The following is a 25,650-nucleotide window of genomic DNA, read 5'->3' as shown; positions in this document are numbered from 1 at the left end:
AGAGAATGGGCACTAGAAGAAAACCCAGACATAATAGCACTCAGAGAAACAAAGCTAACGTAAACCATAACAAATGCAGTGTTTCCACAGGACTACTATGTAGTGAGGAAAGAGAAAGAAGGGAGAGGAGGAGGTGGTGTAGCTTTGCTGATAAGAAAAGGTTAGGGTTTTGAAGAGGAGGTTAATCAGGGCTGTGAAGGTTTCAGTGATTACATACCAGGCACCATAGCAACTGGAGGACAGAAAATTAAAGTAGTAGTCATATATAACCCCCCCACCAAACGACAGAAGATCCATACCGGATATGATAGAAACAACATGGCCACCATCAATATAATAGAGAGAACAGCTTCTGTGGCTAGCAGGAACGGATCCAGACTACTAATCATGGTAGACTTCAACCACGGGAAGATAGATTGGAAGAACAGAGACCCACATCGAGGATCAGACACATGAAGAGCTAAGCTGCTGGACGTGACAACAAGAAACTTTGTAAGTCAACACGTCAAGGGTCCGACAAGAACGAGAAGAGAGGATGAACCAACTTTGCTTCATCTGATATTTACCCTAAATGAGTCGGATATAAGGGAAGTTAAGTTGGATGCCCCCTTGGGAATGAGTCATCATAGTGTATTGAGTTTTGAGTACCTGGTTGAGCTAGGAATTATCTCCCCCAAAAAAGAACTGGGAAACATAGGGCTGGCGTACCGAAAGGGAAACTATGAGGAGATGAATAAATTCCTAAGGGACATATCATGGGACTCAGAACTCAGAACAAAGCCCCCACAAAACATGATGGACTATGTCACCCAAAAGTGCAAGGTGGCAGTAAACAGGTTGATCCCGGACCGACAGGAAAAAAACAAGAAGCAAAAGAAGAATCCGTGGTTTAATCGGGAATGTATGAAAGCAAAGGAGCTGAACAAAAGGGTCTGGAGGAACTTCCGAAATAACAGAACACCAGAAAGTAGAGAGAGATAGATATCAGAGAACCAGGAACGAATATGGTAGTGTAAGAAGAGTAGCTGAAAAAAGGCGTGATAATGATATAGCTAATAAAGCCAAGATCGAACCAAAGCTACTACACAGTCACATCAGGAGGAAAACCGCAATGAAAGAAAAGGTGATGACACTTAGAACGGGTGAGGACAGGCACACAGAGAATGTCAAAGAGGTGTGTGAGGAACTCAACAAAAGGTTCAAGGATGTCTTTACAATAGAACAAGGAGAGATCACGGCGCTAGGAGAGGTGGCAGCAAACCAGGCGACCTTGGAAAGGTTCGTAATTACAAGAGATGAGGTCAAGAGGCACTTTTTGGAGCTGGACGTGAGAAAGGCTGTTGGGCCGGACGGAATCTCACCATGGGTATTGAAGGAGTGTGCAGGAGCACTTTGTTGCCACTCTCCATAGTGTATAGTAGGTCGCTGGAAACGGGGGACCTACCAGATATATGGAATACGGCTAATGTAGTCCCAATATACAAAAAGGGCGACAGACAAGAGGCACTGAACTACAGGCTAGTGTCTTTAACTTATATACCATGCAAGGTGATGGAGAAGATCGTGAGAAAAAACCTAGTAACAAATTTTGGAGACATGGGACTTCGTGACAACCCATCAACATTGGTTCAGGGAGGGTAAATCTTGCCTTACCGGCTTAATAGAATTCTAGGATCAGGTGACAAAGATTAAGCAAGAAAGAGAAGGCTGGGCGGACTGCATTTTTTTTGGACTATCTGAAAGCCTTTGACACAGTACCCCATAAAAGGCTGATGCATAAGCTGGAGAAACAAGCAGGAGTAACTGGTCGGGCGCTCCAGTGGATAAGGGAGTACCTAAGCAATAGGAAGCAGAGAGTTATGGTAAGGGGTGAGACGTTAGATTGGCGTAAAGTCACCAGTAGAGTCTCACAGGGCTCTGTGCTAGGACCTATCCTGTTTCTGATATACGTAAATGATCTCCCAGAGAGTATAGACTCATTCCTCTCAATGTTTGCTAACGATGCCAAAATTATGAGAAGGATTAAGACAGGGGAGGGCAGCTTGAGGCTTCAAGAAGACCTGGACAAGCTGCAGGAATGGTCGAACAAATGGTTGTTAGAGTTTAACCCAAGCAAATGTAATGTAATGAAGATTGGTGTAGGGAGCAGGAGACCAGATACAAGGTATCATTAGAAGATGAAATACTTCAAGAGTCCGAGAGAGAGAAAGACCTGGGGGTTGATATCACGCCAGACCTGTCCCCTGAAGCTCATATCAAGAGGATAACATCAGCAGCATATGCCAGGTTGGCTAACATAAGGACGGCCTTTAGAAACTTGTGTAAGGAATCTTTCAGAACATTATATACCACATATGTCAGACCAATCCTGGAGTATGCGGCACCAGCATGGATTCCATATCTAGTCAAGCATAAGACTAAAATGGAAGAGGTTCAAAGGTTTGCCTCCAGACTACTACCCGAGCGGAGAGGTATGAGCTACGAGGAGAGACTACGGGAATTAAACCTCACTTCGTTGGAAGACAGAAGAATTAGGGGGACATGATCACCACATTCAAGATCCCCAAGGGAATCGACAGGGTTGATTAACACAAGGTTAATCAACTTGATTAAGACAGGCTGTTTAACACAAGGGACACACGCACTAGGGGACACAGGTGGAAACTGAGTGCCCAAATGAGCCACAGAGATATTAGAAAGAACTTTTTTAGTGTCATAGTGGTTGACAAATGGAATGCATTAGGAAGTGATGTGGTGGAGGCTGACTCCATACACAGTTTCAAGTGTAGATATGATAGAGCCCAATAGGCTCAGGAACCTGTACACCTGCTGATTGACAGTTGAGAGGCGGGACCAAAGAGCCAGAGCTCAACCCCCTCAAGCACAACTAGGTGAGTACAACTAGGTGAGTGCACATACACAAACACACACACACACACACACACACACAGACACACACACACACACACACACACACACACACACACACACACACACACACACACACACACACACACACAAAAAAAAAAAAAAAAAAAATGGAATCGATACAGGAAGAGGCCAAACCCCCAAACATACCAGCCATACAAAGACGCGAGAAATAACTACACGGCAGTGATTAGAGAGGCAGAAAGAAATTTTGAAAAAGGGATTGCAGACAAATGTAAAACAGAACAGGTCTATTCAATAAATTCATAAACAACAAATTGCAGGTAAAGGATAATATTCAGAGGTTGAAAATGGGAAATAGATTCACGGAAAATGAAATGGAAATGTGTGAAACATTAAACGAAAAGTTCCAAAGTGTGTTTGCACAAAATGAAATCTTCAGGGAACCAGATACAATAAGAATTCCTGAGAACAACATAGAGCACATAGAGGTGTCTAGAGACGAAGTAAAAAAAATGCTCAAGGAGCTAAATAAGAACAAAGCAATAGGTCCAAATGGATTTTCACCAATGGGTTCTGAGAGAATGTGCACCTGAACTCAACATTCAACGGATTTTTCAGGCATCCCTGTTTGCAGGAGTTGAAGCTGATGTGTGGAAAAAGGCTACCATAGTTCCAATCTACAAAAGTGGAAGCAGGGATGACGCCTTAGTTATAGACCGGTATCATTGACAAGTGTAATAGTCAAAATATTGGAAAAACAAATTAAAACTAAATCGGTAGAACACCTGGAGAGAAATGACATAATATCAAAAGACAGACAGTATGGTTTTCGATCGGGAAGATCCTGTGTAACGAATTTACTCAGTTTCTATGATCGAGCAATAGAGATATTACAGGAAAGAGATGGTTGGGTTGACTGCATCTATCTGGACCTAAAAAAGGCTTTCGACAGAGATGCACATAAGAGGTTCTTCTGGAAACTGGAAAATATTGGAGGGGGTGACAGGTAAGCTTCTAACATAGATGAAAAATTTTCTGACTGATAGAAAAATGAGGACAGTAATCAGAGGCAATGTATCGGACTTGAGAAATGTCACAAGTGGAGTACTACAGGGTTCAGTTCTTGCACCAGTGATGTTTATTGTCTACATAAATGATCTACCAGTTGGTATACATAATTATATGATCTTGTTTGCTGATGATGCTAAGATAATAGGAAGGGTAAGAAACTTAGATGATTGTCATGCCCTTCAAGATGACCTGGCCAAATAAGTATATGGAGCACCACTTGGCAAATGGAATTCAATGTTAATAAATGCCATGTTATGGAATGTGGAATAAGAGAACATAGACCTCAAACAACCTATATATTATGTGAGAAATCTTTAAAGAATTCTGATAAAGAAAGAGATCTAGGGGTGGTTCTAGATAGACAACTATCACCTGAGGACCACATTAAGAATATTGTGCGAGGAGCCTATGCCACGCTTTCTAACTTCAGAATTGCTTTTAAATACATGGATGGTGATATACTAAAGAAATTGTTCACGACTTTTGTTAGGCCAAAGCTAGAATATGCAGCTCTTGTGTGGTGCCCATATCTTAAGAAGCACATCATCAAACTGGAAAAGGTGCAAAGACATGCTACTAAGTGGCTCCCTGAACTGAAGGGCAAGAGCTACGAGGAGAGGTTAGAGGCATTAAATATGCCAAAACTAGAAGACAGAAGAAAAATAGGTGATATGATCACTACATACAAAATAGTAACAGGAATTGATAAGATCGATAGGGAAGATTTCTTGAGACCTGGAACTTTAAGAACAAGAGGTCATAGATTTAAACTAGCTTAACACAGATGCCGAAGAAATATAAGAAAATTCACTTTCGCAAACAGAGTGGTAGACGGTTGGAACAAGTTAGATGAGAAGGTGGTGGAGGCCAAGACCGTCAGTTGTTTCAAAGCGTTATATGACAAAGAGTGCTGGGAAGACAGGACACCACGAGCGTAGCACTCATCCTGTAACTACACTTAGGTAACTACTTAGGTAATTACACACACACACACACACACACACACACACACACACACACACACACACACACACACACACACACACACAGTAGTAGGCCAGTGACCGTAGGAGACACAGGCGATTAGCGAGGTCCGCGGAAATTCGTCAATTTCTCAGGACATTGAAGGATTATTGAGGCTAGATCATAGTATTTGGCCTCTCGCAGTGTGTAGCTAGCAGGGTGCTACATAGCATAGTCATATCTCTAGCGATAGTGCAAAAAAAACAAAGTGTAGCTAGTGGAATCACCGGTGCATACAGTGTGGAGGACCACGTAGTGAACTGACCTGACCTGACTGCCAGGTGAGACGACCCGCCGTGGAACTGCTGACTGTGTTTGTTGGGTGGTGACTGTGACTCCAGAGATTTGTATAGAAAAGAATCGACATCGTCAATCTACTAGCACTTAGAGAATCACCAAGTGGAAAGGCGACGAGGGAGCACCATCGTCAACCATACATCATCATTACTCATCTAGTTGTGTGAGCGGGAAACAGTCTGGTATGTACCCCCTCTCTGGTCAAGTAATCAGGTGTACAGTGTGAGGCAAAATATTATCAAATTCTTGTTCAGGATAGTATATATATTTAAAATCTCGGTGTGGCTCATTCTGGGTAGAAGTTACCGCTTACGGGAACTAGTGACACACGCACGCGCACGCACGCACGCATGCACTCAAACCCAAGTACGTATGCACGCACGCATGCACTCAAACCCAAGTACGTATGCACGCACACACACACGCACACACAGGCTACAAGGGATTAACACCTTTCGTGGAAAGGAGATAAAACCTCTCATAATCCACCCCCCTCTCTTACCCCTTCTCTTCCACCTCTCTTACCTGCTGTAAGCTGAACACCTCACCTCCTAGTAACCCCATCCCATGCGCACACACGTTCTCTCTCTCTCTCTCTCTCTCTCTCTCTCTCTCTCTCTCTCTCTCTCTCTCTCTTGCTCTCTCTCTCTCGCTCTCTCTCTCTTGCTCTCTCGCTCTCTCTCTCTTGCTCTCTCTCTCTTGTTCGCTCTCTCTTGCTCTCTTTTGCTCTCTCTCTCTTGCTCTCTCTCTCTCTCTTGCTCTCTCTCTCTCTTGCTCTCTCTCTCTCTTGACAAGGGGCATAATGGCAGGAGGCCGCAACAGGGACACGAGAAGCAACCAGGGAGATCAAACGAAGGAATTGCTAACCCAAGTTCTGGAGGAATTCAGGAGGGAGATGAATGAAATGAGGATTACAATTAACAATCTGCAAAGTGAGCTAGCATCAGCAAGGGAGGAGATCAAATCTCTCACAGAGAAAAATAAAGAGACCGAGAATCAGATTATCATCCAAAGGGAAGGTGGGAATGTTACATTGGAAGGGAATGCCACTGTTCCTGAAACATTTGCAGATATACTGAAGAAGAGCTCAGAAGCAATGGACACAGTGAGGGAGGTAGCGATGCAAGCAGCTACGTCACAAGAAGCAGCAAGGTGCACCACTCAACTGCTGGAGAGAAAAAGATCAGTGGTAGTTGTATGCATCAAAGAACAGGAAGGATCCAACAGGCAAGAATGGAATGGCAAGAATAGAGAGGCAGTACATGGGCTACTGAAGGGGTTACAGATGGAAGGGGCTGTACATAACATTGAGAAGGTAGTTCAGTAGGAAGTTGGAAGACACTCGCCTGGCGTTCCGCGAGCGCTATGTCATGGGTTCGTATCCTGGCTGGGGAGAATTTACTGGGCGCAATTCCTTAACTGTAGCCTCTGTTTAACGCAACAGTAAAATGTGTACTTGGATGAAAAAACGATTCTTCGCGGCAGGGGATCGTATTCCAGGGACCGTAGGATTAAGGACCTGCCCGAAACGCTACGCGTACTAGTGGCTGTACAAGAATGTAACAACTCTTGTATATATCTCAGAAAAAAAAAAAAAAAAAAAGGTTTTCAGGTTGGGCTGGTACAACAAGGACAGAAACCGACTTGTAAAGGTGATGTTTACAAACGAAACCACGAAGGAGGACATTCTCGAAAGGAAGAGTCGTCTGTAGCATATGGAGGGATAAAAAAAAGAATTCCTGCAGAGGGACAGGACGAAGGAGGACAGAGCCAGGGCAGCAGAGGCAAGGAGGAAGCGCAGGGAGAGAGGAGCAAATCAGGAAATCACAGCCCTCAACACAACAGTCCCAAAGACAAGAGGAGAACCCAAAACCAGCATCCCAGCAACACCAGAGGGGGGGGGGGCCAACACCACTCTCCCCCTCAGCATAGAAACCCTCCCTTCTCCTCACCCTACCTGCCCCCACCCAACCCTCCCTCCCCCCCACCCCATTCTGACCCTGACATCCCTTCCCCATTCCCATCATGTCCCCCCCTCCTACCTTTCCCCCCCCCTATCCCTCCTACCTATCCCCCCCCTATCCCTCCTCCACCCCCCTCACCCCGTATCCTCCATGTCCCCCCTACCTCCTTAACCCACACCCTACCTGTCCCCCCTTCCCTTAAACCCCCACCCCCCCCCACCCCAAAATCCTCTGAGACCCTGCAAACCACCTCACAGATCCTCTCACCCACGGAACAGCTTCCCACACCAGCAGAATGCTCGCCAAGAAAGGGACATGAAAATGAACAGAAGAAAGTGAGCTTCAAGACGATGTACACTAACATAGATGGGATTTCAAATAAAACAAGTGAACTTGGAGAATGGGCACTAGAAGAAAACCCAGACATAATAGCACTCACAGAAACAAAGTTAACGAAAATCATAACAAACGCAGTGTTTCCACAGGGCTACTATGTAGTGAGGAAAGAGAGAGAAGGGAGAGGAGGAGGTGGTGTAGCTTTGCTACTAAGAGAAGGTTGGAGTTTCAGAGAGATGTTAATTCAGAACTGTGAAGGTTTCAGTGACTACATATCAGGCACCATAGCAACTGGAGGACAGAAAATTATAATAGTAGTCATATATAACCCCCCACCGAATGACAGAAGACCCAGTCAGGAATATGATAGAAACAACTTGGCCACCATCAATATAATAGAGAGAGCAGCTTCTGTGGCTAGCTGGAACGGATCCAGACTTCTAATCATGGGAGACTTCAACCATGAGAAGATAGATTGGGGGAACAGAGACCCACATGGAGAGCTAAGCTGCTGGATGTGGCAACGAGAAACTTTCTAAGTCAACACGTCAAGGGACCGACAAGAATGAGAGGAGGGGATGAACCAGCCTTGCTTGATCTGTTATTTACCCTAAATGAGTTGGATATAAGGGAAGTTAAGTTGGAAGCCCCCTTGGGAAAGATTGATCATAGTGTATTGAGCTTTGAGTACCTGGTTGAGCTGGAAATTATCACCCCCAAAAAAGAACTGGGAACCAAAGGGCTGGCGTACCGAAAGGGAAACTATGAGGCAATGAATAAATTCCTATGGGATATACATTGGGACACAGAACTCGGAACCAAGTCCGTACAAGACATGATGGACTATGTCACCCAAAAATGTCAAGAGGCTGTAAGCAGGTTTGTCCCAGCCCGACAGGAAAAAACAGAGAAGCAAAGGAAGAATCCGTGGTTTAATAAGGAATGTATGAAAGCAAAGGAGCTGAACAAAAGGGCATGGAGGAACTTCCGTAATAACAGAACACCAGAAAGTAGAGAGAGATACCAGAGAACCAGGAACGAGTATGTCAGTGTGAGAAGAGCAGGTGAGAAAAGGTATGAAAATGATATAGCTAATAAAGCCAAGACTGAACCAAAGCTACTACACAGTCACATCAGGAGGAAGACAACAGTGAAGGAACAGGTGATGAAACTTAGGGTGGGCGAGGACAGGTACACAGAGAATGACAAAGAGGTGTGTGAAGAACTCAACAAAAGGTTCCAGGAGGTCTTTACAATAGAAAAGGGAGATGTCGCGTCGCTAGAAGAGGTGGCAGCAAACCAGGTGACCTTGGATAGGTTAGAAATTACAAGAGATGAGGTCAAGAAGCACCTATTGGAGCTGGATGTGAGAAAAGCTGTTGGGCCGGATGGAATCTCGCCATGGGTATTGAAAGAGTATGCAGGAGCACTTTGCTTGCCACTCTCCATAGTGTATAGTAGGTAACTGAAAACGGGAGACCTACCAGAAATATGGAAGACTGCTAATGTAGTCCCAATATACAAAAAGGGTGGAAGACAAGAGGCACTGAACTACAGGCCAGTGCCCTTAACTTTTATACCATGCAAGGTGATGGAGAAGATTGTGAGAAAAAAAACTAGTAACACATCTGGAGAGACGAGACTTCGTGACAACCCATCAACATGGGTTCAGGGAGGGTAAATCTTACCCTACAGGCTCGATAGAATTCTACGATCAGGAGAGAAAGATTAAGCAAGAAAGAGAAGGATGGGCGGACTGCATTTTTTTGGACTGTCGGAAAGCCTTTGACACAGTACCCCATAACAGGTTGATGCATAAGCTGGAGAAACAGGCAGCAGTAACAGGTAGGGCTCTCCAGTGGATAAAGGAGTACCTAAGCAATAGGAAGCAGAGAGTTACAGTGAAGGGTGAGACCTCAGAATAGCGTGAAGTTACCATTGGAGTCCCACAGGGCTCTGTGCTAGGAGCTATCCTGTTTCTGATATACGTAAATGATCTCCCAGAGTGTATAGACTCATTCCTCTCAATGTTTGCTGACGACGCGAAAATTATGAGAAGGATTAAGACAGAGGACGACCGCTTGAGGCTTCAAGAAGACCTGGACAACCTGCAGGAATGGTCGAACAAATGGCTGTTAGAGTTTAACCCAAGCAAATGTAATGTAATGAAAATAAGGGTAGGATAGGGGTAGGAAGCAGGAGACCAGATACAAGGTATCATTTGGGAGATGAGGTACTTCAAGAGTCAGAGAGAGGGAAAGACCTGGGGGTTGATATCACGCCAGACCTGTCCCCTGAAGCTCATATCAAGAGGATAACATCAGCAGCATATGCCAGGTTGGCTAAAATAAGAACGGCTTTTAGAAACTTGTGTAAGGAATCTTTCAGAACATTATATACCACATATGTCAGACCAATCCTGGAGTATGCGGCTCCAGCATGGAGTCCATATCTAGTCAAGCATAAGACTAAACTGGAAGGTTCAAAGGTTTGCCACCAGACTAGTACCCGAGCTGAGAGGTATGAGCTACGAGGAGAGACAACGGGAATTAAACCTCACTTCGTTGGAAGACATAGGAGTTAGGGGGGACATGATCACCACATTCAAGATTCTCAAGGGAATCGACAGGGTTGATAAAGACAGGCTATTTAACATAAGGGGCACACGCACAAGGGGACACAGGTGGAAACTGAGTGCCCAAATGAGCCACAGAGATATTAGAAAGAACTTTTTTAGTGTCAGAGTGGTTGACAAATGGAATGCATTAGGAAGTAATGTGGTGGAGGCTGACTCCATACACAGTTTCAAGTGTAGATATGATAGAGCCCAATAGGCTCAGGAACCTGTACACCTGTTGATTGACAGTTGAGAGGTGGGAGCAAAGAGCCAGAGCTCAACCCCCGCAAGCACAACTAGTTGAGTACAACTAGGTGAGTACATACTCACACACACACACACACACACACACACACACACACACACACACACACACACACACACACACACACACACACACACACACACACACACAGGACCAAAGGCGGGACCAAAGAGCCAGAGCTCAACCCCCGCAAGCACAATTAGGTGAGTACACACACACACACACACACACACAGACTTGTTGCTAGGCAGGGAAGTGAATGAGATGTATGTCAAGTTTTGTGATATATATGATAAAGGCACAAAAAAATTATACCAAAACAGATGTGCAGAACTAGGAAACAGGATTGGTTCAACAGAAATTGCGAGAGGGCCAGAGACTAAAAGACACAAAAATGGAATCAATACAGGAAGAGGCCAAACCCCCAAACATACCAGCGATACAAAGATGCGAGAAACAACTACACGTCAGTGTGGAGAGAGGCAGAAAGAAATTTTGGTAAAGGAATTGCAGACAAATGTATAACAGAATCAGGTCTATTCTATAAATTTATAAACAACAAATTGCAGGCAAAGGATAATAAAGGCAAAGGATTCAGTTCTTGCACCTGTGATGTTTATTGTTTACATAAATGATCTACCAGTTGGTATACATAATTATATGAATATGCTGATGATGCTAAGATAATAGGAAGGATAAGAAACTTAGATGATTGGCATGCCCTTCAAGATGACCTGGACAAAATAAGTATATGGAGCACCACTTGGCAAATGGAATTTAATGTTAATAAATGTCATGTTATGGAATGTGGAGAATATAGTCCTTCATATAGTCCTGGGGACCATTCAGGCTTGTTTGCATTTGTGTTCCTCACATGTTCCCCCAAAGAATGAGGTGATTTGATAAAATGCTATGCCCAAGATTACCATCCGAGTGCCAGCAGGGGAGTGGTTCAAATAGCTTCGGCTATCACTTCCTTATGTCCGGTCGTGATGGTCAAGCGGATTAAGGCGTCCCTGTACATACCAGTTGCGTTGCTCCTGGCAGTATGGGTTCGAGTCACTTCTGGGGTGTGAGTTTTCAGTCGCATATAGTCCTGGGGACCATTCAGGCTTGTTTGCATATATATATATATATATATATATATATATATATATATATATATATATATATATATATATATGCAATTGACGATCACAAAACACTGATCATTTTATGCGGAAAATCCACAGAGAAATATGAAAGGAGGTGAACGTTTCGGCTTTGTTAAAGCCTTTGTCAACACCAGACTGACTAAGGAGAAGGGAGAAGGGGAGGATATATAGGCCGACACCTGACCAACCCATCCCTAGGGTTGGTCAGGTGTAATTAACCAAAAAAGGTATATCTTTTTTTGTTAATATATATTATATTATATATAATATATTATATATATATAATATATTATATATATATATTATATATAATATTTTTGTTATATACCTTTTTTGGTTAATTACACCTGACCAACCCTAGGGATGGGTTGGTCAGGTGTCGGCCTATATATCCTCCCCTTCTCCCTTCTCCTTAGTCAGTCTGGTGTTGACAAAGGCTTTAACAAAGCCGAAACGTTCACCTCCTTTCATATTTCTCTGTGGATTTTCCGCATATATATATATATATATATATATATATATATATATATATATATATATATATATATATATATATATATATATATATATATATATTGTGAGGGATCTAGATCCCTCAGCTAGTTTTCCTAGTTTTTAGATTAGGCTAGTCACTCTAGAAACTGAAGCTTTCAAAATAACATATGCTTGTTGGGTGTTGAATGAAAGCTTGTGTTACGAACTGTCATTTGTGAGTAGGTAGAAGTCTGTGATTGCTCTGTAGAGAGAATTACAGAGATTTTCCTGTTTCTGTGAAGTAGGATGTAAGGTACTTGGACTAAAGCCGTTAGAGGTGGGGGGAGAGTGGGGTGAGCGCTGCCTCCCCCCCCCCACCATGTGAGACAGTACGCCACTGTCATAGGCCTCTCCCTCCTTGTGACGTCACAGGACGCCCGAGGGTGATGGAGGCCTGTAACTGGTTGAGGCACGAGGAGCCGTGCCGGCTCCAAGCTGATTGGTCTAGGCAAGGTAAGGAGTTAGGGTATTTGAGTTTTCCCGCCCGCCAGGGAGTCAGTTTTGAATTGGGCGGCCAGGGAAGGAAGGAGTGTTTGGTGGGGGTGGCACGCCGGCCACCTCCACCCCCTGTTAATCGCTTCTGTCGTCCAAATTACTCGATTGGTGGCACTCCTGCCATCAAAGGGTTGTGTCAAGGCCCAATTAAGTGAATTGGGGCCAAGGATTTACGGAAGAAACAGTAAAAAGCTAAGAGACAGTTGACTGTGTGAACCCATGAGGCAGGCTGGCAGAGCCTCATGGTGTAACAGGTGGGCCGAGTATCCTGTCTAGTGGCAATGGACAATTGATGTTGGGCAGTGTAAGTGAGTGTGATACTACAGGCCCATGTTGGACTTTGCATTCCGCCAGGCTGCGTCAGTGTGGGGACGCCGCCGGCCATTGTCACCCCAGTGTAGAACAAGGCAGGTTCTAGAGTGATGGGGTTGGGATTCCCCAGCCGCGTGGGTACTCCTGTGGGCGGCAGCCTGCCAGCCCGCGGCCACCGGTGGCCACCCGCCCGGCCAAACCCCACCCCACCCGCCAGCTCAGCCGGTGGGGTGCTATGACGTCATGCGCTACCCGTGGCCACCCCAGGCCACCCAGCCACCTGCCCGCGCACCAGGCCACCCACCCGCCTGCCCGCGCGCCGGCCAAAAACCCCACCCCCCCTCTCTCAGCTCGGGAGGGGCGCTGTGGCCACATGCCTTGGCCACTTTCCCGGGACAGCCTAGGGCCACATCTTGTCGACGCATGAGGAGCAAGCCAGCTAAGTGTTGTCAGCTAGTGTGGTAGTAACTTGGGAAATGAGGAAAGATAAGGGAAAGAGGGCAGTAGAAATGAATACTATTACAGTGTGATGGGTACCGGTGGAAATTCCCGGTAAGAGTTATCTCAGAGCCTCGCCAGGCTAGAAAAGCAGCTGAGTGACAGCTGTCAGTGGGATCCAGGTGTTGGATAGGGGCAGTATCTGGAGATAGATATTATACACGGGACCACACTGTATGTTAGTAGACTGACTAGAGTATGTAACCAGTCAGTGTAGAGATTTACCATATAAGTGATCCAGCCTGTCGATTCTATATAATCGTTCAGATTGGATTAATGCCATAGAGTACCGTAAAATTATAATCATTAGAGGTAGGCAGGGGTGTCAGTGGGGAACCCTGAAGTCTGTGTAGTTAGTTACATATTACTTGGTGATATAATTTTCATTGATTATGTGAATGCCATTTCTATGTGTTCATTTGCATGTTTATGTACTGTGTTGTGTGGTAAGTCAGTAGGTGTGATTGCTGACTGATTGCCTAATGATGTCATTAGCATGTGGGGTATGCTGACGGCATCATTGTGTTGCAGGTTTGTGCAGTATTGTTTCAGTTTGTACAATATTATTGCCCCAGGAACTGTGTTGAGGGTTTAAGGGACCTCGAGGATTATTCAGGGGAATTCACAGTACTTAATGAGAGCAGGCAATTGATGGGTTAATTGCCTGGCTGAGGTATGTGTGTGTTCACAGTAGTCCTTTGCAATCGGGTGCAAGTAAAAGAGGGGGGCAGTAATATTAGTATACTTTTGTGTGTTGCACAACCGTGTGTCATTATTGTGTGGGCACAGTAATTAGCGAGTTGCAGTAGCCGCAACCATATGTGGGCAGTGCGTGTATGATGTTGCATGCCATTATAGTGTGACCTATGTAATGCTGGGGTTACTTTGTTTCTTTAAGTTGTGTTGAGGACTTAAGGATTCAGTGAGTTAATTAAGTAAGGGGTAATTAACTGGATAAGGGGTGCACACTTAGTATTGTGGAGTGAGTGAAGGCTGTTATGAAAGAACAGTGTTGAGCGAGAATGAGATACGTCTCGGGAGCAATTAATTGTCCATGTGACAACTAATTGACCACTCTAGCTAATTATGTAATTAGCCTTCTCATCATGAATTCACATAGTGGGAGAGGATCTGTCAGTGTCTGTCAGTACTTGTGTTAACGTAATATGCTCGAGACTAATTACCTTTCAGGGGTATAGCAATTAGTGGCTCAGGTTAATTAGTGGAGTAATTAACATTGGAGAGCTCCGGTGACTCGGTAAAGCGAGGTCATGGAGCTAGCATAAATCGTTGTATTAATCATATCCTGTCTGAGGACAGTGGATTATTGGCACATCTTGTTAATTAGGGTAATTAACTCCTTTCCCGTGAATTCACAGTGTTTGATGAGACCTGCTTAGGCAGTGCGGAGTGAGACGTATTTCTGAATGATTAATTATCGGTCCTGGTGACAGTTAATTAATGGCTCAGAAGTAATTAGTGACTTAATTAGGGTAATTAACACTCACTAGTAATTTTCTGACACAGACTGTGGAGAAGCTACCAAGTTAGGGTAAACTTAGTTAACGTAACTCAATGGGGATGTAATTAGTGGTCCATTTGACCTTAATTGATAATTACTCACTGAATACTTGCAAGGAGTCAAGTGTGGTGTAATATGTTGAGTTATTGTTAACAAGAGAGAGACAAGTGTTAAAGATTAACGTAGAGTATCATCATGTTGTTGTCTAGTGGGAGACAATTGTTTGTGATTACCGTAGTACTTTGTTGCTGACTGCTGCGATCAGTCAATTAACGTAATTAATCACTTTAGGCAATTTCTTTTGGCTGTCGTCTGGTGACGAGAGTAGAGTCATCTAGGGATTTGTGGAGCTGTGTCCCAGAATCCCGCCTTGTCTATCTTTGTTACTGTTTACACAGGGCAACTTCTTGTAGGGAGTTGCAAAGAGTGTTCACACTGGGTTGTGATAGGGTGGAGTCACTGTTGGACTCCCGCCTAGTTACGTGGGTCTCTCCTGGGGGGCGGGAGGACCCCTGAGTTTGTGATTATAGTAGCTGTCAGGGAAACCGTGACACTATTGATTGCCTGCTTGTGTCCTTGTCTTCAGTAGATGTCCTTCATTTGTTCAGTTAGTTCATGTTGTCAGCCCGAAGTGTCAGCAAGATGGAGCCTGCTGTCACTTCACGAGGGGCTGTTGAATAGCTGTGTTGCAAATGCCACTTGATGTACAATAACGTAACCATTCGCTGTGGTGTAACTTAGTCTGTGATGTTTTTCTTTGATTTGCAATATTGCGTCATCAGTGGGCACACCTGTGTTCAGGTTAGTTCAGTATGCAGCCTCACAGCAAGGGTTGCTATTTAGCTGTTTGTTATCGTGCCACTGGATGGACATTAACGTAACGTAAACTCGGTAATGTAGTAGTTAGTCTCTTGTTATTAATAAATTGTTATGTTATAGAAAACGGTCTTTGATGTCAACCCTTCAACCATATTATTCCACCATATTTCTGCATATTATTATTAAATGTTGATGTGATCTTGATAAGGCGGCTGTTCTTGGGAATTCGAATTCCAATTCATAGCGCCACATCAAATATATTTATTTGATTGTGAGAACCCATCGGTTACCCTTTATTAGTTTTAACGTCCTGTTTAACTAGGAGGAGCCAGCGGCCTATTGTGGACAGGTTTTCACCCTTGGTGGTGGAGGCCTGGCGGTTTGCTCCCGCTTTTCCTTTTTCTACTGGACTCATGCTTAACTGCCGTGAGCAGACTTTAAACTTGTAGTCAACCTCCTAAGGAAGGTAGGCGTAGAGAAAAATCTCACACATATATAATATATATATATATATATATATATATATATATATATATATATATATATATATATATATATATATATATATATATGACAATGTCAGACCACGGAGGAAAAATGAAACAGGAATTTCCTTAAGTACTTTCGTATACTAAATACATCTTCAGAAGGTCCTTCTGAAGATGTATTTAATATACGAAAGCACTTAAGGAAATTCCTGTTTCATTTTTCCTCCGTGGTCTGACATTGTCACATTCTTAATCACGTGTTTATTTTCGTGATATACACATTATATATATATATATATATATATATATATATATATATATATATATATATATATATGTCGTACCTAATAGCCAGAACGCACTTCTCAGCCTACTATTCAAGGCCCGATTTGCCTAATAAGCCAAGTTTTCATGAACTAATGTTTTTTCGTCTACCTAACCTACCTAACCTAACCTAACCTAGCTTTTTTTGGCTACCTAACCTAACCTTACATATAAATATAGGTTAGGTTAGGTTAGGTAGGGTTGGTTAGGTTCGGTCATATATCTACGTTAATTTTAACTCCAATAAAAAAAAATTGACCTCATACATAGAGAAAAGGGTTGCTTTATCATTTCATAAGAAAAAAAGTATAGTAAATATATTAATTCAGGAAAACTTGGCTTATTAGGCAAATCGGGCCTTGAATAGTAGGCTGAGAAGTGAGTTCTGGCTACTAGGTACGACATATATATATATATATATACAAAATATTTATGATCGATGTTCCCTTCGGGAATCTTAATTTTAAGGTAAATAGGAAAACCAGGGATATACTGAACATCTTGTCTCAGAATCTTTACTTTAAAATGCATAACGTTTCGAATACTTCTCGTATTCATCATCAGATCTAAAAGAAAAAACAGAAATCACAGTCAAATAGCTGGTAAACAAAGAACTCATACTGAATATAATTGCCTATCAAAGAAAGGAAAATGCTTAAAAAACAAAACACTTAAGCGCACTTAAAGTGATCAATACAAATAAAACTTATTAACTGTCACATATATTAAAACTAATTTAAAATCCATTAAACTACAAGATGAAATTTATAACTACTGAAACAAACCATTCTCTTAAACTTACGTGAAGTGAGCAGAAGTGAAACTTGATACCTAACACATAGATACTAAACACTATAACAAATATTTATATAATGACTACAAATCTACAAAAAATTTATGTAAAATACAAACAGAATAAACGACAATTATAAAGTACTAACCAAAATCTTATAAAAACTCAAATATTAAATAAAATTAAATACCAAAAAATGTATTATATATCCTAAATAAAAGATTATATTAATGTACAATGTCAAGACTTGAAATAAGTAAGAAAGGGCAAAGACATGGTAAACTAAACAAAAAATTAAACTACCAAAATGAACTAAAAATCAAATTACAGGGCCTACTGTGCACTATACAGTGTACAATTGAACAGCTGAAAGGTTGCTATTTAACAGAGGCCGCCGCTCCTTTATATATAAGGATTCCATTACTCTCAAATCTGACTGGCCATTCATACAAGTGTCCAGAATTTTAAAATCAGATTCCAGCAGAGAATGATCAAACTCATAACAGTGGTTTCTAATCTCCGAAAATGCTGGTTTAGACAATGGTAATCCAGTCCTAAAAGATAATCCCCGGTGCTCAAGTATCCTAATCTTAAAGTTCCGAATGGAACTCCCGACATATCCAGCATTACAGCTGGAACAATTATACATATATACGACATTTGAGCACAAGGGGGTAGGCACTTTATCTTTTTAAATTTAAAATAAGAGCCTATGGTATTTGTGTTGACAAAAATAAATCTAAAATCTACTTGAGGATAACACTGCTGCAACAGTCTCCTCAAACGACTCCTTACAGAAAAGCTAATACTGCCATAAAATGGTAATTTAATATATTTAAGATCCCTTTCCACTGTAGTAATCCTACACGATGGGTGAAACTTCTTATTTAAGAAATTCCTTATAAAAGTATAAACCATATGCAAAGGATAACCATTATATGAAAAAAATTTCACAAGAAAATTAATTTCCTGATCAAAGTCATTCCAATTAGAACATAAAACAAAGGCCCTATTCAGTAGAGTGTTAATTACATTTTTCTTAAAAATATCAGGAACAAAGGAATTAAAATTTAAACCTATAAAATTTATATATATTTATATATATATATATATATATATATATATATATATATATATATATATATATATATATATAAATATATATATATATATATATATATATATATATATATATATATATATATATATATATATATATATATATATATATATATATATATATCAATATGATGAGCTCCTCAGGTCAATATTCAGGAAGGCGCTCAACCTAGATTTAGATGACAGTCAGTGGGACCAAGCAACACTACCAGTGAGATTTGGAGGGATAGGCATACGAAAGGCAACTGAGGTAGCACTTCCAGCATTCTTATCCTCATGTACAGCAGCCAACGAATTGGTAGGGCAGATCCTACCAGAGCGTATGAGAGAGACAGCGGGAACTCATGATCAAACGTTCATCGAAGCAGCCAGATAATGGGACACCATTGCACACCCTCAACCCCGACCACAAGTCCCAAAAGACCACAAGCAGGCCCACTGGGATAGCCCCATAATGGAAAAGACTGTCACAGCAATGATTGACAACGCTGATGCTGAAAACAAAGCCCGCCTCCTAGCGGTAACAGCACCCCACGCCGGGGATTTTTTATTTGCTGTGCCCAATGCAGCCCTGGGAACTCGCCTCAGTCATGACGCTCTCCGCATTGGAGTTGCCCTTCGCCTTGCCGCCCCGATCCTCACCGAACATAGGTGCATCTGCGGAACTGCGATGGCAGACCAATATGGTCGTCATGGTCTGGTATGTCGTAAATGACAGGGTAAAATCGCAAGACATGAAGAAGTCAACGACATCATCAAGAGGAGCCTCGCCACAGCCCGCTGCCCGGCACAAAGAGAACCACACTTATCCAGACCTAACGACCCTCAGAAGCGCCCTGATGGGGTCACCTTGCTACCTTGGAAGGATGGTAAGCAAGTGGTATGGGACTACACGTGCGCTGCCACGCTGGCCAGTACCTACCTCCACTACAGCACACGTGAAAGCGGTGGTGCTGCTTCTTTCAGGGAATCGCAGAAAATTATTAAATACAGAGGTCTAGCACACTGCTACAGCTTTGTTCCGATCGGCTCGGAGACCCTCGGTTCGTGGGGAAAATGTGCATTGAAGTTCCTGAAGGAATTGGGGGACAAATTGATCAGCGCTACAAAAGACCAGAGAGCAAAAAGTTTCTTGTTCCAGCGCCTCAGTGTTGCGATTCAGAGGGGAAATGCCTGTTGCGTCTTGGGCACTAGTCCAACTTCAGAGGAATTCGAAGAAGTGTTTGACTTGCAACAATGATCGAACCCGTCTGTGACATTCATCAATGTTTCCCATTGTTGTGTTTTTCAAGAGATCCATAACCTTTAAGCACCTTTTTGCATTATTATTTTTGTATCAACCCATGTATATCTTGTAACCATCAAATATATATATATATATATATATATATATATATATATATATATATATATATATATATATATATATATATATATATATATATATATATATATAGATAAAAAGACAAACTCCGTGATTAAGCAGTTCTGTGAGAAATATATTATATATAATTGGATATGTAGTTTATTTCATGACAAAAAAGCACTCTTTAGTAATTATTGAAGAAATATTGTTTTAATTTTCATTTGTTGGCAAGAGAAAGATAAGTAGGCTATCAAAGAATTAGTGTCATGAAATTAAACATTACAAAGGAACCTACTCATTCAGGAGGTTCTCTGCACGATCACCAAAATTCTTAACTACATATAATTGAGTTCGTTATTTGTTTTTAAGGAACACAAGTATTGAGAGAAAATCTTTATAGCAATACAGACAAGGAGGTTCTATTGGGCACCTGCAGGGCAACTGTATAACATCGGCGTAGCTAATGTATAACAAATGCAGGTTTTATGTATACCTGTTTTTTATACATTTTTATGATGCATACAAAAATGTTTAACATTTGCAGGGCTAATGTATAAAAACTTTTTAACATATGGTTGTCATATATATAACATATACAAGTCTAATGTACTACAAACTGTTGATCATCTGCAAGGTAAAACAAATTGTTGAACATCTGCAGTGGGTTATGTATAACAAATTTTTTAACATCTGCCGGGTTTATGTATAGCAAAATGTTTAAAATCTACATGGCTAATGAATAACATCTGTATGAGTAATGTATAATATCTGCAGTGATAATGTATAACCTTTGCGGTGATAATGTATAACATTTGCAGTGCTAATGTATAATAAAATCTTGAACGTGTGCAGGGCATATATATAACAAATTGGGAACATGTGAAGAACTAATGTATAACAACTGCTGGGCTGATGTATAACATGGTGAACATGTGCAAAGCTAATATATAATATCTGCAGTGCTAATGTTTGACAAATTGTTGCAAATATGCAGGGCTTATGTATAACACGTGTAGGGCTAATGTATAACATCTTCAGGGCTTCTCTATAAAAATTGCCTTGCTAAAGTTTAACATCTTCAAAGCTATTGTAGATTTTCACTAGGGCTAATGTATAACATCTTCAGGACAAATGTTTACCATCTCATGAGCTATCATCTTGTGGGCAAATGTATAAAATCTGCAGGACTAATTTATATATTGTTGGCAAATATATAACATCTGCGGGGCAAATGCATAACATCACCATGGTTTATAATAACATCTGCATTGCTAATATATAACATCACCAGGGCTAATGTAAAACATATGCAGATCTAATGTATAATATCTTCATGGCTAATGTATAACATCTGCAGGGCTAATGTATAAAATCTTATATACGATAATGATAGTAAATTATGCAAAACCATCCTATAAAGATAATTGAATACTACACTATAGCGACAGTGGATAAATGTATTATATTTGCACTCTTTACGAAAATCCATGTTTTGTGCCATTGTACTAAATTTTTAGCATGTCAAAAACTGCAGAAATGTAAATGAACCTGTCCTAGATCTAAATAAAGAAACATGCAAAATATGTGCAATACTAAGCCAAGTAAAGTATATTCATGTATTACTCTAGGACTGGAAAAAATGATATTGTATTGTTGCCTTCTTTGTCAGGCATTTAAGAAAATCTGTTGAACAAAAGATGGATTTTTTCATTTAATATAACATATTGAGAAGTGTACATTAACATTCGCAACAGTTACAATCCCATTTAGAGTCTGGAATGAGCTATAAAAATATTCTTATGAATAAACGCTTGTAATTCTCGGGAAGTTTATCGTCCTGCCTCCTCTCGTCTGTTGCTCTAGCTCCGTTGTGGCCATGACGGTCTCCTGTCTATTTATTTTATGGGAGGATTATTACTCTTCACCCTGAGAGGTACTGAAAATTATTTCCTATTGTTAAATTATATAACCAAGTCAACTATATTTCCTTCAGCTGCTGACACCAAATTAGTAGTAGTAGTAGTAGGTATCCATCAGTCACGGGAGACTATTGAGTGGCACTCTGGTTGTTGGTCTGAAGTGTTCTCTCCAGGGCCCAATGCCTGGATATGGAGGAAAAGCCGTTATCCAAGCAGCAGGTCCACCCCCTCTCCACGGTGCAGAAAGTTTACAATGAAAAGGCAAACCGCCAATACGATTGGTTCCAGCGCCGGCGCAGAATCTGCCAGAACGTGGTTGAAGTCATCAACGCACTGCCTTACGGGCTCCAGCTTAGGATTTTTGCTCGAGGTTGTTCGAGCATAGTAAATATTGCTTTAAAGCTGTGAGGTGTCTACATGCATCAGAAAAATCAATGTTAACAAATGCTTAATCTTTTCTGACTTCTTGGTCAGGAAAGCCTTCAAGTACCATTAGGACATCTTTCTTTGCAGTCTTAGGTCAAGTGAAATGTAAAGTTAGAACTGAATAATAAATAAACTGAAAATAACACTTGCATCCAGGAAAAATACTTATGTATAGTATTATAAAAAGTTTAGCAACTTGCAAGACATGAACGCATGGCTAGCAGAGAGCTTTGGCCAAGAAATCAATGCATCATTGCACCAAACAAAAAGCAAATATGATGTTTGGATTTATATATAGAAGCTTCAGTATCAGCAGCATACGTATCATGTTTCTGATATATCTAGCACTACTGAGGCCCCACTCGGACAACGTTGAGCAATTCTGGTAATCGTACTACATAATGGACGTAGACTCTAGAGAAAGTAGAGAGCAAGATGACGAGGCTGATGCCTCGTATCGGGGACCTTTTCTGCGAATACAGGGTGATGCAATACAAAATACAGAGTGGTAACATTATCAGACCGGAAGGCAAATGCAATAGAAGTATTAATATGAAAGATATCAGGATCGATATAATACCTGTCTTGTTGTAAAGTAATAATTATTAAATGATAAGTTTAAATCCTTTAAGAGCTAAGGTTATCCCCTCCAGCTGATTTCAAATAAACACTCATTTTGGGTTTCAGTGTATAATTAAATGTAATAATTATATTTATAGTAATTATGTAATTAATATAATAATTATAAAACAAATAATAATTACAGTAAACTAAATTCATAATATTTTCTATCCGAGTTTGATGTGCGAGAATTCATTTCGATTTTGCCATAAACGGGTTCCATTGTTTGATCCTGATGTCCAGATTTGCTTTATATATCGAAAATTATTGGGCATTAAAACAGTTCTTCTCCTTTTCGTTTCCGAAAAATTAAGATTTATTTTATTTCCTTTTGTTCTTAGAAGTGTTTAGAGATAAGGTTTGGCTGAGGTCTCCTCTTGTCTGTATACCTGTGTAGTACCTGTAACACTTGTGTTTGTTAGGTGTCATTAATGGCTGCCTGGTTGGTGCTCTCTCACCTCTTATATTTATCACCTGATATTAATGTCAGTGGGAAACGTTTTGACAAAATGAAGAGCATCTCATATCTTTTGTTGGTGACTGGTGTGGGGACAGGTTGACCAGACGGATGCTGTTGACTGGTGTGGTGACAAGTTGACCGGAGACTGATTGCTAATGACTGTTGGGGGGTGAGGTGTCTGTTGACTGTTGCTGTTAACTGCCGTTTTCATATGCTGATTGTGGACTGATGATGGTGAGCGAAGCTTGACTGTTGACTGTAGAATTATGCTGATAACTACCATGGTGATTGCCTAACTGCTGACTGGTTCTGGTGAATGCTGGTGGTGACACGTGAATTGATTCTTGAGAGGGTTTTGGTAACGTGTTGACTCTAGACTGACGCTGTTGACTGCTATGGTGACAAGTTGAATGTAGTCTGATGCTCTTGATAGGTTGATTATAAACTGATTCTAGTGACTGCTGTTGGGACAAGTTAACTGTAAAGTGATGCCAATGACAGCTGTTAGAGACAGGTTGACAGTAGACTGCAGCTGGTGACTTGTATAATGAAAATTGTGATTTGCATAATTTAAGCCATCTCAGCGAGTGTTTATTGCATTTAAATTTCATGTATAAAGTAGTAGTATTTTAATTTGATGAATACTTTCAAATTATCAATATTAAAATGCTACCAAACATAATGTATATGTGTCGTCACATTTTAAAAATGGGTCATGAAAGGATATAAGATCACAACATTGAATGTGCTGCGAACTGATGCATAGTATTTCTGCCCTCAGGAGTATTACATGTCCAAGTTACAAAGTAGGAGCTGAGAGTTTTATGAAACAACATATGTGAGTCACTGCCTCCATTAGTTTATGTCCAGGTGAAAACTCTGGAGCATATGATCTTATGTAGAAACACATGTGAGTCCCTGGGTTCTATAGTGTATTTCCAGAAGACAAATAGGAGCACATGGTCTTATCAAGCAACACATTGTCAATGGCTCTTTTAATGTTAACGATTTCCAGGTGACAAAGTAGAATCATAGGGTCATACTAAGCAACACGTGTTAGTCACTGCCTTGTTTAGTATATTTCCATGTGACAAAGTAGGAGTATAATGTCTTATTAAGCAACACATATGAATAACTGGCTCCTCTAATGTATTTCCAGGTGACAGAGTTGCAGGTGTTCAACTGCTCCCAGAACCATTTTTATTGAGACGTACTGACCAACAATTGGTTGTGCAGGCGTGAAAGACACTTTCTGATCGGGAGTTCCTGGGCCAATGAACGTGCTTAGGAGAGAGTGCGAAGTAAAGTTTCCAGCTTTCTGAGTGGATCCCACCCTCACTTCAAAGTTACGGAAGTAATTTTGACTAAAAGTATTGTTCTGAGCAATCAGCAAGACCTCGCTCACATTCACAGGACGGTTCAAATTCACCAAGAACCATCCATTGACAACATAATTTGTAACAGCGCAACTGTACACATTCCCGTCGTAAATGCCATCAGCGAGGTTGGCACCCACTCTAATATTGTCGTACAGTGAATCAGATGTGACGGAGGCACCGAAGGCGTACTCCGGGAGGCGGGAGTGCCTGGTGTAGCAGCCACGGACGTTGTTCGTCGCTGTTGTTTGGTAAGATGCGGCCACTACAAGACTGGTGAGCTGGCACCCGAGGACTCCGTCGTGGCACCAGACTTGACACCACTCTATGGGCGCGCACGCCATAGCGCACTGAATGGTGTCTAAGGATAGACTTTTCTGCTGCACAGTGGAGGTGAATGACGAGGACATCACGGTGACGTGACGCCATTGTTCAAGTTGTCGTCCCTGAGAGTGCTGGACCGTCCACAACACCCACCACAGTAACACGGGGTTCATCCTGTCACCTGGTCCGTGTAATGCGTGTGTAATTTGCCTCACAGTGATGGGCCTCTATAGTCTTCTGCACAATAGTCCAGCGGTGTCCAGCGGTGTCAGTGCTTAAGATGATGAGATGTCAGATAAAAACCATCAAAAGGAAGTTAATATTTGTAACCAATGAAGACATCAGGACTGTTATCACAGATAATCCGACATCATCAGACACACGGACCCAACAGTGACTGTTGCTGGAGAGAAACTGGTCACATCTGGCTGGCAAGACCTATAATGTACACGTCAGACACAACGGAATTAACACATTTGTCGATACACATTCTTCACGAAATATTAACCAGTTGTAGTCACGAGACACATAAGTACATGTTTTCCCAACTTTACCTTCATTTTTTTTTAAATTACTAGAGAAAATGACAATATAATGAAAGATTTTTTCGTACTTGAAATAATTAATGAGATCAT

The sequence above is a fragment of the Procambarus clarkii genome, chromosome 34 (genome assembly GCF_040958095.1).
Source record: "Procambarus clarkii isolate CNS0578487 chromosome 34, FALCON_Pclarkii_2.0, whole genome shotgun sequence".
Lineage (NCBI taxonomy): Eukaryota > Metazoa > Arthropoda > Malacostraca > Decapoda > Cambaridae > Procambarus > Procambarus clarkii.
This window is presented reverse-complemented; position numbering follows the sequence as displayed.